The sequence below is a fragment of the Ammodytes marinus genome (genome assembly GCF_949987685.1).
Source record: "Ammodytes marinus genome assembly, chromosome: 23".
Classification (NCBI taxonomy): Eukaryota; Metazoa; Chordata; class Actinopteri; order Uranoscopiformes; family Ammodytidae; genus Ammodytes; species Ammodytes marinus.
In genome coordinates this window covers 8,202,962-8,214,346 of record NC_137227.1, presented here as the reverse complement: position 1 = coordinate 8,214,346, position 11,385 = coordinate 8,202,962, and positions in this window count along the sequence as shown.

The window sequence follows — 11,385 nt, the reverse complement described above, 5'->3', positions numbered from 1 at the left end:
GAAAGTTGAATTTCATTGTCAAGTTGAAAACTAGGCCTACATAACTTTATGCATCTTAACACAAAATGAGCAAGGAATTAACAAAAAGGAAATCCATATTAAGACCAACCTACTGTATGTAACAACATAAAGAACAAAACAAATAGGTCTAACAATAATAGCCTACTCAACTAGGATACACACATTCACTATCTGAGTTACAGTGATGGCAAATGTAGGGTCTGCTCACTCTAACTAAGCAGAGATTGTGTGCCCACTGGTTGCACATACAACACTTTTCCCTTACCTCCCCTGAACGGGTGCTGGAGAACGTTTCCATACAAACCAAACACAAACTATCCTCTTCATCTGATGAAGGTTCCTCCTCCTGTCTCTTTCTCTTCTGTTTCTTCTTCCCCAGCTGGGGTGGAGTGCACTGGGGTGCAGTAGCCTTGGCAACTGGTCTAGTTTGGGATGCACTGGGTTTTTGATTTTGTTGCCCTTTTTCTCTTTTGCATGCTAGCTGCCTTTCCTGCTCAATTCTCTCCTTCTCTGGGGTGTCAGTGAGGATACACAGCTTGACATTTTCTTTTGTTATTGGGTTCCTCTCCTGGCTGCAGCCTTTGTATAACATGTGACAACCAACCCCCCAAAAAATGTGACGACCAACCCCAACTGGAATTTATTGCTAGCATCAAGGCCAACAACCATCTGACAACTAATTAGCTTGCTAAAAACAATCTAAACTATAGCTTACCATTCACACTTTTTTAGGGTAACAAGTGTTTTGTTATAAACCCATTGTGTAAAAGCCTAGAAGAAAAATACTGAGGAGCTAAATATTTTCAATTTGACATGAAAAACACTAACAGTCCTCTCACCTCAAATGCACCAGTCTAACTCCAAGGAAGACTATCTTGGTGACCTCTGATCCCAGTTGTGGATATTATTTACATACCAAAATTTAACAGACAGCGCCTTCTGGTTCCGAGATATAGCGATTGTGACAACCTACCCGTGTGACAAATTACCCCGTTCTCCCCTAGCTTACCTTTCATAAATGTATGGTAGCCCTAAACACAAATATGTTAATTTTGTTAAACAACTAGGTGTTTGCTCCACTCTGCAGTGGTGTAACAAAACATTAAAAAAATATCACATTATCTCAGCAACACACTCAAATTAACTTATTACGGCAAAAGGGGAAATAAAATAAATAATAATAATAATAATAATAATAATAATAATAATAATAATAATAATAATAATAATAATAATAATAATAATAATGGATTGGATTTATATAGCACTTTTCAAGGCACCCAAAGCGCTTTACATGGTTCCAGGTTCCACTCGTTCACACACAGTCATACCGGTGGTGATAAACTACGATAGTAGCCACAGTTGCCCTGGGCAGACTGACAGAAAATGTATCTGCCTATCCTATGTAGCCTAGGCCTTATGTGGAATTTTAGTAAGGGCAAGCTTACTGTACCTGACTAGGCTATCCTTTGCTGTGAATGGGGGAGGAAACAGCAGCTGAGGAGGAGGCGGGTTAGGGGGGAGTTTGAATTAATTGCTTTATTGATAAATATACCTCTGCTCTGCAGCCTCTGGTTATTCGCGCTGGAAGTTTAAGTGCATTGGATTTGTACTAAATGGAATTGATTACTGTGCTGTTCTTATGAGGAGGGGGAATGCTGAAGCATATATTTCAAGTCTCAGTGTTGAGCAGGCAGCAGCAAGCATTTCTCTGAATCACTGAATGTGTCTGTCTCCTCAACCTTAAATTCCAATGCACTCATGCTTTTTAGTAATGAGTGTATAAACATAGCCTAAGTATAACGCCTGTGGATGCATGTGGTCCCTGGCTAACGTTTCTTTTTAAATACATTCTATGATTTCATACAAGATTCCTGGCATCGCACTGAGGAAAATAAGCTATATTTAGATCACTCAGATCAGGTGAATGGATACATTAGGTGGTTATCCATGGCTCATATTTCTCAAAAGGAAAGACGATCTTGTTTAAAATGTATAAGAAAAACAACGTGGAGACTGGAGAGACACGGACTTGATTGCGAGTAGGCTAGTATAAGCTTCAATTTATCCCATTTTATCCTATATCAATAAACACCATAAGTGACTATAAATGCAAGCAGCTGCACATCATACATCTACTTCTACATTTGACTTGTCACATTTAAGCGGCTATGGCACCAAATAGACCACGCAATTAACAAACCAAAAATAACTTACCTATCTTATTCCAAGCTCATTTTAAAGTCGAGAAGACACATTACCATAACTGAAGATGCCAAATTTAACACATTATTTATGTAATCACGCACAAAATTACTTACTGTTCTGCTGTGTTGATTTCTAGGGCTCCTCCAGCTCACAGCGACCCATATAAAGCAGCCTACAGGGCCACCAGCTCACACCACAACCAGATGCACACTCCGGAAAAGCTCAAGTGGAGCACCGGGGGACGGAGCCTGATTCCCAACAGTGTTTTGACCTTTCTTTACTTGATTGTTCCGCTCCCTCTCATAATCCCCAGTCAGTTAATCACGAGTGAACCTGCACTGGATTAATGTGCCGTGGTCTTATACCAAAGGATGCACTTTTTACACAGCTTGTTGCATGATGTGATGTGGCAGGTGAAAAGTGTGTTAACTGCATGGGCCTGTATGAGCGACCTGGGTGCTGCTAGAATTTGTGGGCCCTGTGAAAAAAAAAAAAAAGCTCCTATAACAGTAAAAATGTATAATCTATCACGGCATGCTCAGTGAGTCAATACCTTTGGGTGAGGGGTTGAGCATGTGTGTGCATCCATGGATGAGCCTCCCAGTAATAGCAAGTTGTTTGGTTTATTGTCTTGTGTGCATGTGTGTGTGCTTGTGTTCCTGTTCCCCCCCAAAAAACCCTGGACCCTTCGAGTGCACAGTGACAAGATGTGATGTGTCACCTGGGAGACACACACAGACACAAAGGACAGACACTTGCTGCTCACTTGGCAAACGTTTCCCCTCTCCCCACACACAGTTAGTTCACAAAATGGCTGGTGATGGATGGTTGTTTCTGCAAAACAGCTGGAAAGGAATGGAGGGTGTGGGAGTCAGGGACAACAGTTGAAAATGTCTATTTCTGTAGGTACCACTACATTAACTCCGTAATTGAGATGCCCATGCTCAACTGGATTTCCATTGTGAGCTGGCTCACAGTAACTCAATTATAGAAAATGTTGACAAAATCCTAAAGATATGTGACCCACGTTTTCCTTCAGAATATGATATATTGGGGAATGTGTCGCAATAACGTATTTTTATCCAACAGTTCAAATGGAAGGCAAAATCAAATCACATAAGGAAATCTAAAACAGAACTGACAAAAAGGGCACATTAAGCTCTAAATACAAATAATACAAATAATGAAAAAAGTGCTTTTTGGTCATTCTTTAAGATTAAGAATAAGCAACATCTTTTAAGGTGGAGTCAGCTATTCTGGAGAAAGCTTGTTAAAAAATCACTTTTGGTCAATCAGTTAACATCTCATGATCCATACTGTGTGCGTGCTGAAAAAAAATCCAGTGTTAATACACAGCCATAGGCTCTGTAAATGCTGCCATGCCTACGGCTCACAGTGACAATGCTAACATGCTGATGTAAAACCATGCAACAGTCATGGTTAAGCGTGCTCACATGAGCTTGATCAAGCTAAACAAAAGGTGTCGCTTTGGTTGGTGCGAGTTTTGCGGCTGTTGGTATGGGACGAATTGTAATTATGACCAGACTGTGGCGCTGCATGACAAGTCAGGGTATAGCCTACAATTCATTTGAATAAGAAGATTGAAGTGGAAAGTTCACACACGTTTTTCAAAGTTCACACATTTCAACCTCATTATGGCGTAAGAGGAAAGGTCATACGAATACCAACAGGTCATATGCAATGGGGACCCTGAATATCACTCAAAAACAAAAACAAACAAACAGCCAACAGCATACAACATCAGTGGGGTGAACAGTATGATATTCAGCTGGAGCCATATTCAGTAAACAGCTTGTCCTTGAATCCCAACCTGTTCCTGGTGCAATGCTCCTGTGTGACTTTGCACTCAGGCAACACTTCATTACTTTCCTCTATAGGTTTCATTTCCACAGAGCATTTGACACATTTGTATCCTATTGGGTATTATGGCTAACATCACTGATTGCCTGTGTAATCACAGGCCTCTTTGGAATATTGCTAACGTGACGATTTCACATCCACGTCTTAAAAGAAATAACCCATTTCTCTAATTTGATTTACATGTTCAGGTTTGTCAGTAGTGTATAAATAATTATGTTATCTTCTGATTTCCTGAGTCCCATTTCGAGCCTGTACAAGGAACAGATGCTGCTTACCAATGTATTTATGCAGAGTAGATTAACTGTGGCACATTGCAAATCACCAGGTTCATTCCTGAGTGGAAAAATCTACACAGCCGAACAGCTTTCACTGCTTTGATTGTGATGTGTAAAAAATGATTGGGCCAGTTTTGAGCGTTTGTCATTTTTTTGAAGATAACGAGTCTGTCCTCCTCCACATTTCCTGTGGACAATCTTGACGTTCACACTTCAGACAAAATTACTCTCATAACAAAACCCAGGAGATATCCCAAGTTATAGCCTAACGGAAATAAAAAAAACAGGTACACTGTGAAGTTGCAGAATAGGTGATTTGCTTCTGCTGGTTAAAAAGTAGACACAGCTAAAAATGAAAAAAATAACAAGAATAAGACTTCAGCTTTGCCAACAGCTACTCGTCCAACTAAACGCTAAACGTCAGTATGCTATTATGAAAATGGCAAGCTCACTATGTAACCATCTTAACATGTTAGTGTGCCTATATTGTGGACTAGCATTTATTACAAAGTTGTCAATAATATATCCAAGTCAGCATGACGTTATTGGAAAAACGAAAAAAAAAACTAAACTAGTCAGTATTTTATTGACGATCCATAATTCAGTCATGTCAATATGGAGAAAATCCAGCAATGTGTTCAGATTTCAAGCACATTTAAAACCTTGAAAACCCACGATTTTAAATCAAGCATTTCCGTAAGACTCTCCCCTGAGAGTGTGAAACCTCCGCCACAACAAGCCAAAGACACTGTAGTTTTATTTGGTGGCTTGAAGTATGAGATGCATTTCAACAAAGGTGAGAGACCGCATAGTTAATTAAAACTAATTGTGTGCCATGTCAACCATGCAACTTTTGCATTACTTAACAATTAGCGTTTTTTTGTTTGTGCTCCCTCTGTGACCTTCGGTGCTGTAATTGATTTTAGTCTACTTTTCTTTTGTTCAACATGCACAAGAAGACCATGCATACATGTGCTGTGCTCACTTGTCCATAATCAGAGGTATAATCACCAAAGGCTATCAGATTCTGATTATTAATGATAGGATGTTTTTTGCCTCTAAAAATAAAATACATGAGATCTTTTTAGTTGCAAAGGCCTTGTGACCTATCACAATGTCAGAGCTAACAGGAACACTTAATTCAATAGATGTTAATGTTATCAGGGAAACCAGTGCTTAACCTACTATGACAAGTCAAAATGTCTGCGGTTTAAATATCCATTCCGTATATGCGTGGGCCTTTGTTCCTTTAATCAAGTGGATCGCTTTTGCCAGCTAATGAATCCACACCTGTGTCCAGTTAATGAGTAGGGTAAGAGGTGGCAGCTTATAAGGAGCTGAGTGTTACTTATTGTTTTAAGACTGATTCAGTTGGGAGGTTTAGTAGGAGCTGAGACAAGTGACTGAGTTTGCAGTGTCGCTGGCCTACTGTCGTTTTCATGGGCTTTCTCTTGAGGTGAGTTTAACAATTATTTAGTAATTTTCTTTTTCTTAATGCTTATTATAATGTGGGAATGTCTTGTCTAGATGGATGCTGTTGTCCTTGCTAACTGTTGGAAGACATCAAGCAAATGGTAATTTTAATCATTTACATGTGAAACTACTTACTTGGTTGTGGGCATGGACTAAACTATTTGCTTAACAGCTTACAGTATTGGATTTGCTGAGAGGCATGAAGATAATGTGCCAGTTTATAGTTACCTGCCATATTCAAGTATCTTTAACACTGGAGACAAATCTTCATGGATCAATTGGCCACGTGGTTATTCGACCTTAACAAACAAGGCAAGTTTAAAAAAACACATTTTACCAGCCTGAAGATACATTACAATAGCTACTTTATTGTTACTTGATTTCCACAGGTAGCACAGGTAGCACAGTCTGTTTATGCACCTCAAGACCATGGCTACCCAGGCAAGCAGAAGTTTTCCCATGGGCCCCAACAGCCAGAGAAGAACCATCACGCTATCTCCCCGCCCCAGCACCCTAGTTACCTGCCCCAGCAACCAGAGAAGAACCCGTATGCTAGCTACCAACCCAAGCACGCTAGCTCACTGCCCCAGCACCCTGGTTACCCACCCCAGCAGGAGCCCCTGCACCCTAGCTCACCGCCCCAGAAGGCTAGCTACCAGCCCCAGCAGATGCCCAAGCAGACTAGCGCCCCGCCCCAGCACCCTAGCCACGGGCCCTATAGGTTGTCCCGTCAGACTAGCTCCCCGCCCCAGCACCCTAGCTCCTGGCCCCAGCAGATGCCCCAGCAGGCTAGTTACCTGCCCCAGAAGGTGACCCAGCACCCTAGTTACCAGCCCCAGCAGGCTAGCTCCCTGCCCCAGCACCCTATTCATCGGCCCCAGAAGGTGTCCCAGTACCCTAGCTCCTGGCCCCTGCAGATGCCCCAGTACCCTAGCTCCTGGCCCCTGCAGATGCCCCAGTACCCTAGCTCCTGGCCCCTGCAGATGCCCCAGTACCCTAGCTCCTGGCCCCTGCAGATGCCCCAGTACCCTAGCTCCTGGCCCCTGCAGATGCCCAAGCACCATAGCTCCTGGCCCCTGCAGATGCCCCAGTACCCTAGCTCCTGGCCCCTGCAGATGCCCCAGTACCCTAGCTCCTGGCCCCTGCAGATGCCCCAGTACCCTAGCTCCTGGCCCCTGCAGATGCCCAAGCACCATAGCTCCTGGCTCCAGCAGGCTAGCTACCAGCCCCAGCAGGCCGCACAGGATCCGAGCTACCCGCCCCAGCAGACCTCAAAAGACAAGGCAAGTAAAAAAAAAAAAAAACACAGTTTACTAGCCGTAAGATGCATTACAATAGCTACTTAATTAAGTTACTTGATTTCCACAGGTAGCAGTCTGTTTATGCACCTCAAGAGCATGGCAAGGAGAAGTTTTCCCATGGGCCCCAACATCATATCTAACGGCCCCAGCAGCCAGAGAAGAACCAGCACGCTATCTCACCGCCCCAGCAACCAGAGATGAACCGTATGCTAGCTACCAACCCAAGCAGGCTAGCTCCCCGCCCCAGCACCCCATCCATCAGCCCCAGAAGGTGTCCCATCAAACTAGCTCCCCGCTCCAGCACGATAGCTCACCGCCCCATCACCCTAGCTCCTGGCCCCAGCAGATGCCCCAGCTGGCTAGTTACCTGACCCAGAAGGTGCCCCAGCACCCTATCCATCGGCCCCAGAAGGTGTCCCATCAGACTAGCACCCCGCTCCAGCACGATAGCTCACCGCCCCAGTACCCTAGCTCCTGGCTCCTGCAGATGCTCCAGCAGGCTAGCTATCCGCCCCAGCAGGTGCCCAAGCAGGCTAGGTCCCCGCCCCAGCACCATAGCCACCGGCCCCAGAAGGTGTCCCATCAGACTAGCTCCCCGCTCCAGCACGATAGCTCACCGCCCCATCACCCTAGCTCCTGGCCCCAGCAGATGCCCCAGCTGGCTAGTTACCTGACCCGGAAGGCGCCCCAGCACCCTAGCTCCCTGCCCCAGCACCCTATCCATTGGCCCCAGAAGGTGTCCCATCAGACTAGCTCCCCGCTCCAGCACGATAGCTCAGCACCCCAGCTCCTTGCCCCAGCAGGCTAGTTACGCTTCCCAGCAGGTGCCGCAGCAGGCTAGCTACCAGCCCCAGCACGCTAGCCCACTGCCCCAGCACCCTGGTTACCCGCCCCAGCAGGCATCCCAGCACCCTGGTTACCTAGCCTGCTGTCCCCAGCAGGCTAACTTCCAGCCCCAGAACGTGCCCCAGCACACTAGATGCACAGCAGATGTGGCTCTAACATCCTAGCTACCCATACAAGCAGCTCCAGCAAGATCGGCAGCATCAGTGAGTAATGTGAAGCTTGAATTTCCTCCAGGAACAACTCTGTGGCTGGTTCCATAGGGAATGGGTATGTACCCAACACTGCACTCGGATCATTAATACATATTAAAATGCAGATTTTTATTTATTTTTGAATCCATGTTTTCAGGTACTTCAAAACAGAAGATGAACAAGACTGCTTTCAATTGAGCCATTGTAATGTTGGGTCTAAAATAAAACCTTTTTTATGTTTCAAATCCTCATTGTTTAACAACATTAGATCGTTGCCTAAGGGGTTTTGTGATACGACAACTCATCTTCTGCTTCAAATGCACCCCTTGTGATCCTGCCTGTCATATGGTTGGATGCACAATTAGTTTCATAACTTGGGTGTCATTTAATGCAGTAAAGTCTGACCTCACAATCTTGTTTCCAGTAGTTACACTTGGCACTAGAGCTCCATCTGAAAGTAAAACTTAAAGATGTGTTTACGTTGTTTGCCTGAACCTAAATCTTTACCTGAAAATACCCATGATGTGCAGCACTGGTGAGATGTTGGGTTACAAACACTTTCTATGATCAGGGTCACTAATGATGGGCCATAAAAATAAACATTTACATCAATGGAAAAATCCTCAAACTGTCAACCATCTTTGACACAAGTTTGCTAACATGGTGAAATTTGACTCTGAAGGGACGCATACAACCATTTGAATTGTGTCTTGGTTTATACAATCAGAATGTGGGGAAAGTAATTTCTAGTTCTCTTAAACTAAGAGTGGCCTGAACATACTTCTGTGCTATTAAATGCTGTAGTGTTCTAATCGAAAGGATCCTAGGACGGGCCTAATATCAAATGCTAGAGTCTTGTGCTTTAATACATGCTTAAATGACCCCTGGCACAGAGCTTGGTCCTGCATTACTTATATTCATGCTGTATACTATAGTGACACAAACGGTTCACCTTCCACTTGCTGGCCTTACATAGGGGCTTTGTGTGTGTGTGTACTGGGATCCATGACAGCAGTGCTAATTGGGCCTGGTCCTATGTAGTTCTTCCAGTAGTTCATACACCATTTAGCTGCCAGTGAAAAAGACAGGCAGAAGGGAAGCCTCGCTCCTACTCTATTTCCTCATTAGATTGCACTTTACCAAGCTGTTATCCAGCGCGGACAGGCTGCCAGCTTTCCTCTGCTTCTTATTCTGGGAATAAGACTGAAAAAGCTCAGGTGTCTGTAAAGGAGGGGGGCCCAAAGACAACACAATAGCGTGTGAGGCAACCACCAGGAAATGTAGCATAAATAATCAAATATATATACTAGACATTTTTTTCACTCACCACAATTGAAACGGTCCAGCTGCCAAGTGTTGGATGGGCCAGTAATGGCATTGGCCACATATCTGCCAGCGCATTAAAGACAAATCTCTCGGCTCTGTAACCTTTTTCCTTTAACTAGCAGCAGAATAATCCTGTAATTGCTCATTGTCAAGGCCCCTATAGAAAAATGATGTGGGTCATTTTCTGTTTCCTGTCATGTCATCCTCGTCAGCGGCCCTTGACAGCCGAGCAGAAATACCATTGTCCTATGTTGCATTATTTATGCACAAAATAGCAGCGTGGCTACGGCTGCTTTAACATGTCACATTCAATAATGGTTCAGGCTAGAATACATGTGCTTTTGGAAATCCAGTCACGCAATAGCAATGAACCTCTGCCAAGAAGTTAAGCATGGACACGAATAATTGACTAGTAATTAGAAACATTCAATTATACTTTAGTTTTACACACAGAGTGACGGGACGGGAAGCAACAATTTCCACGGTGATAGACAAGTCTTCCATAATATACAGGTATAAGCATTTCTGTCTTTTCAACTTCATAACTCCTTCAGTTCTGTGCTGTGAGCAGATCCTGACACACACACCTCATGATTTAAAAAAAAAATGTATCTGGTAGAAACTGACTTCAAATCATGCTAGCGAAAAACAAAAAGAGAAAACATCAGATTGTCAGACTCGAGCATTTGAATGACCAGTTGGAACTATGGGAAAGAATATAGGAACTCTTGGGCACTTGGTTGGACTGGATTCAGCACACCGGATGAGCACACAGAGCAGAAATATGACATGCAGCATGGCCGTAACCTATTGTTGCATTAATCTCAAGATGATAGGTAGCCTACTAATGTGCCGGTCTTGTCTCGCGGGATTAATATGATGTCAGCCGAGGAAATATGACCCTCAGTCTGCCTAGGCCTATATTTAGTCATGTCATGTCTGCTGTAAGGAAAGGAAGAGAGAGAGAGAGAGAGAAAGTCTAGGTTTATTGATGCAGATGCCTCCCATTGAACTTTTGACAGTGGCGTAAAATATCAACGTTGATAGTTTTTTTTTTTGGGCCAGGTGAGTCTCTTTGAGATTAAAAAAAAACATCTCTTTGAAGAGTGATCTCTGGCATAATGTCAGCATAAAAAAAGGCATAGCTTTTGATTTGCCAGTAGATTTACATTCCAACCCTCATCACTGTAAGACTGATGTACATTTACAGCTAAATCCTCACAGTATTTTACTCTTTTAATGGTACAGCGCATATTACTCTTAATGGGAATGCATTGTGGGAAAGAAAAAAATATTACAGCACTATGTTCGAATGGCACTGATTACAGGTATTTACTGAAAAGCAGTGCATCTCAGGAAAACAAGGAAAAAGCGGGATTTACTATTTGAAACTTTTACATTTTTACAAGGCTGCTTTACGGCAACGCTGCTCACTGTAGGCTTCTCAATGATATTTCCAATTAGGCTAGTGACCCAAATAACGTGATCACAAACAAAAGCCTGAATGAATTAGAGATGGAGATGGGGTGAGGAGTTCAAACATCTGGAGGGATGGATGGATGGATGGAGAATGATATTAACCATACAACAAGGCTGATATGAGCCAAGAACAAAGAGAACAAACAATGGAATAATTTACCATAGCCTTTACAGTTGTTTCAAAAATGGCCGTACAAATGAGATTTTCTCAATTGAAGTGAAAGGTAGGCTAAGGTAATATCCAACAAGTTGCACTATCCATCATTGCAATAGAAGGCGTTATTAGGAGAGCATTCCTGAGACGTCTCCACATTCAGTTATGTTCCTGTGTTTCATAGCTCTTACACAGCCTACCCTTAGACATGCATGTGAAGCTAACTTTAC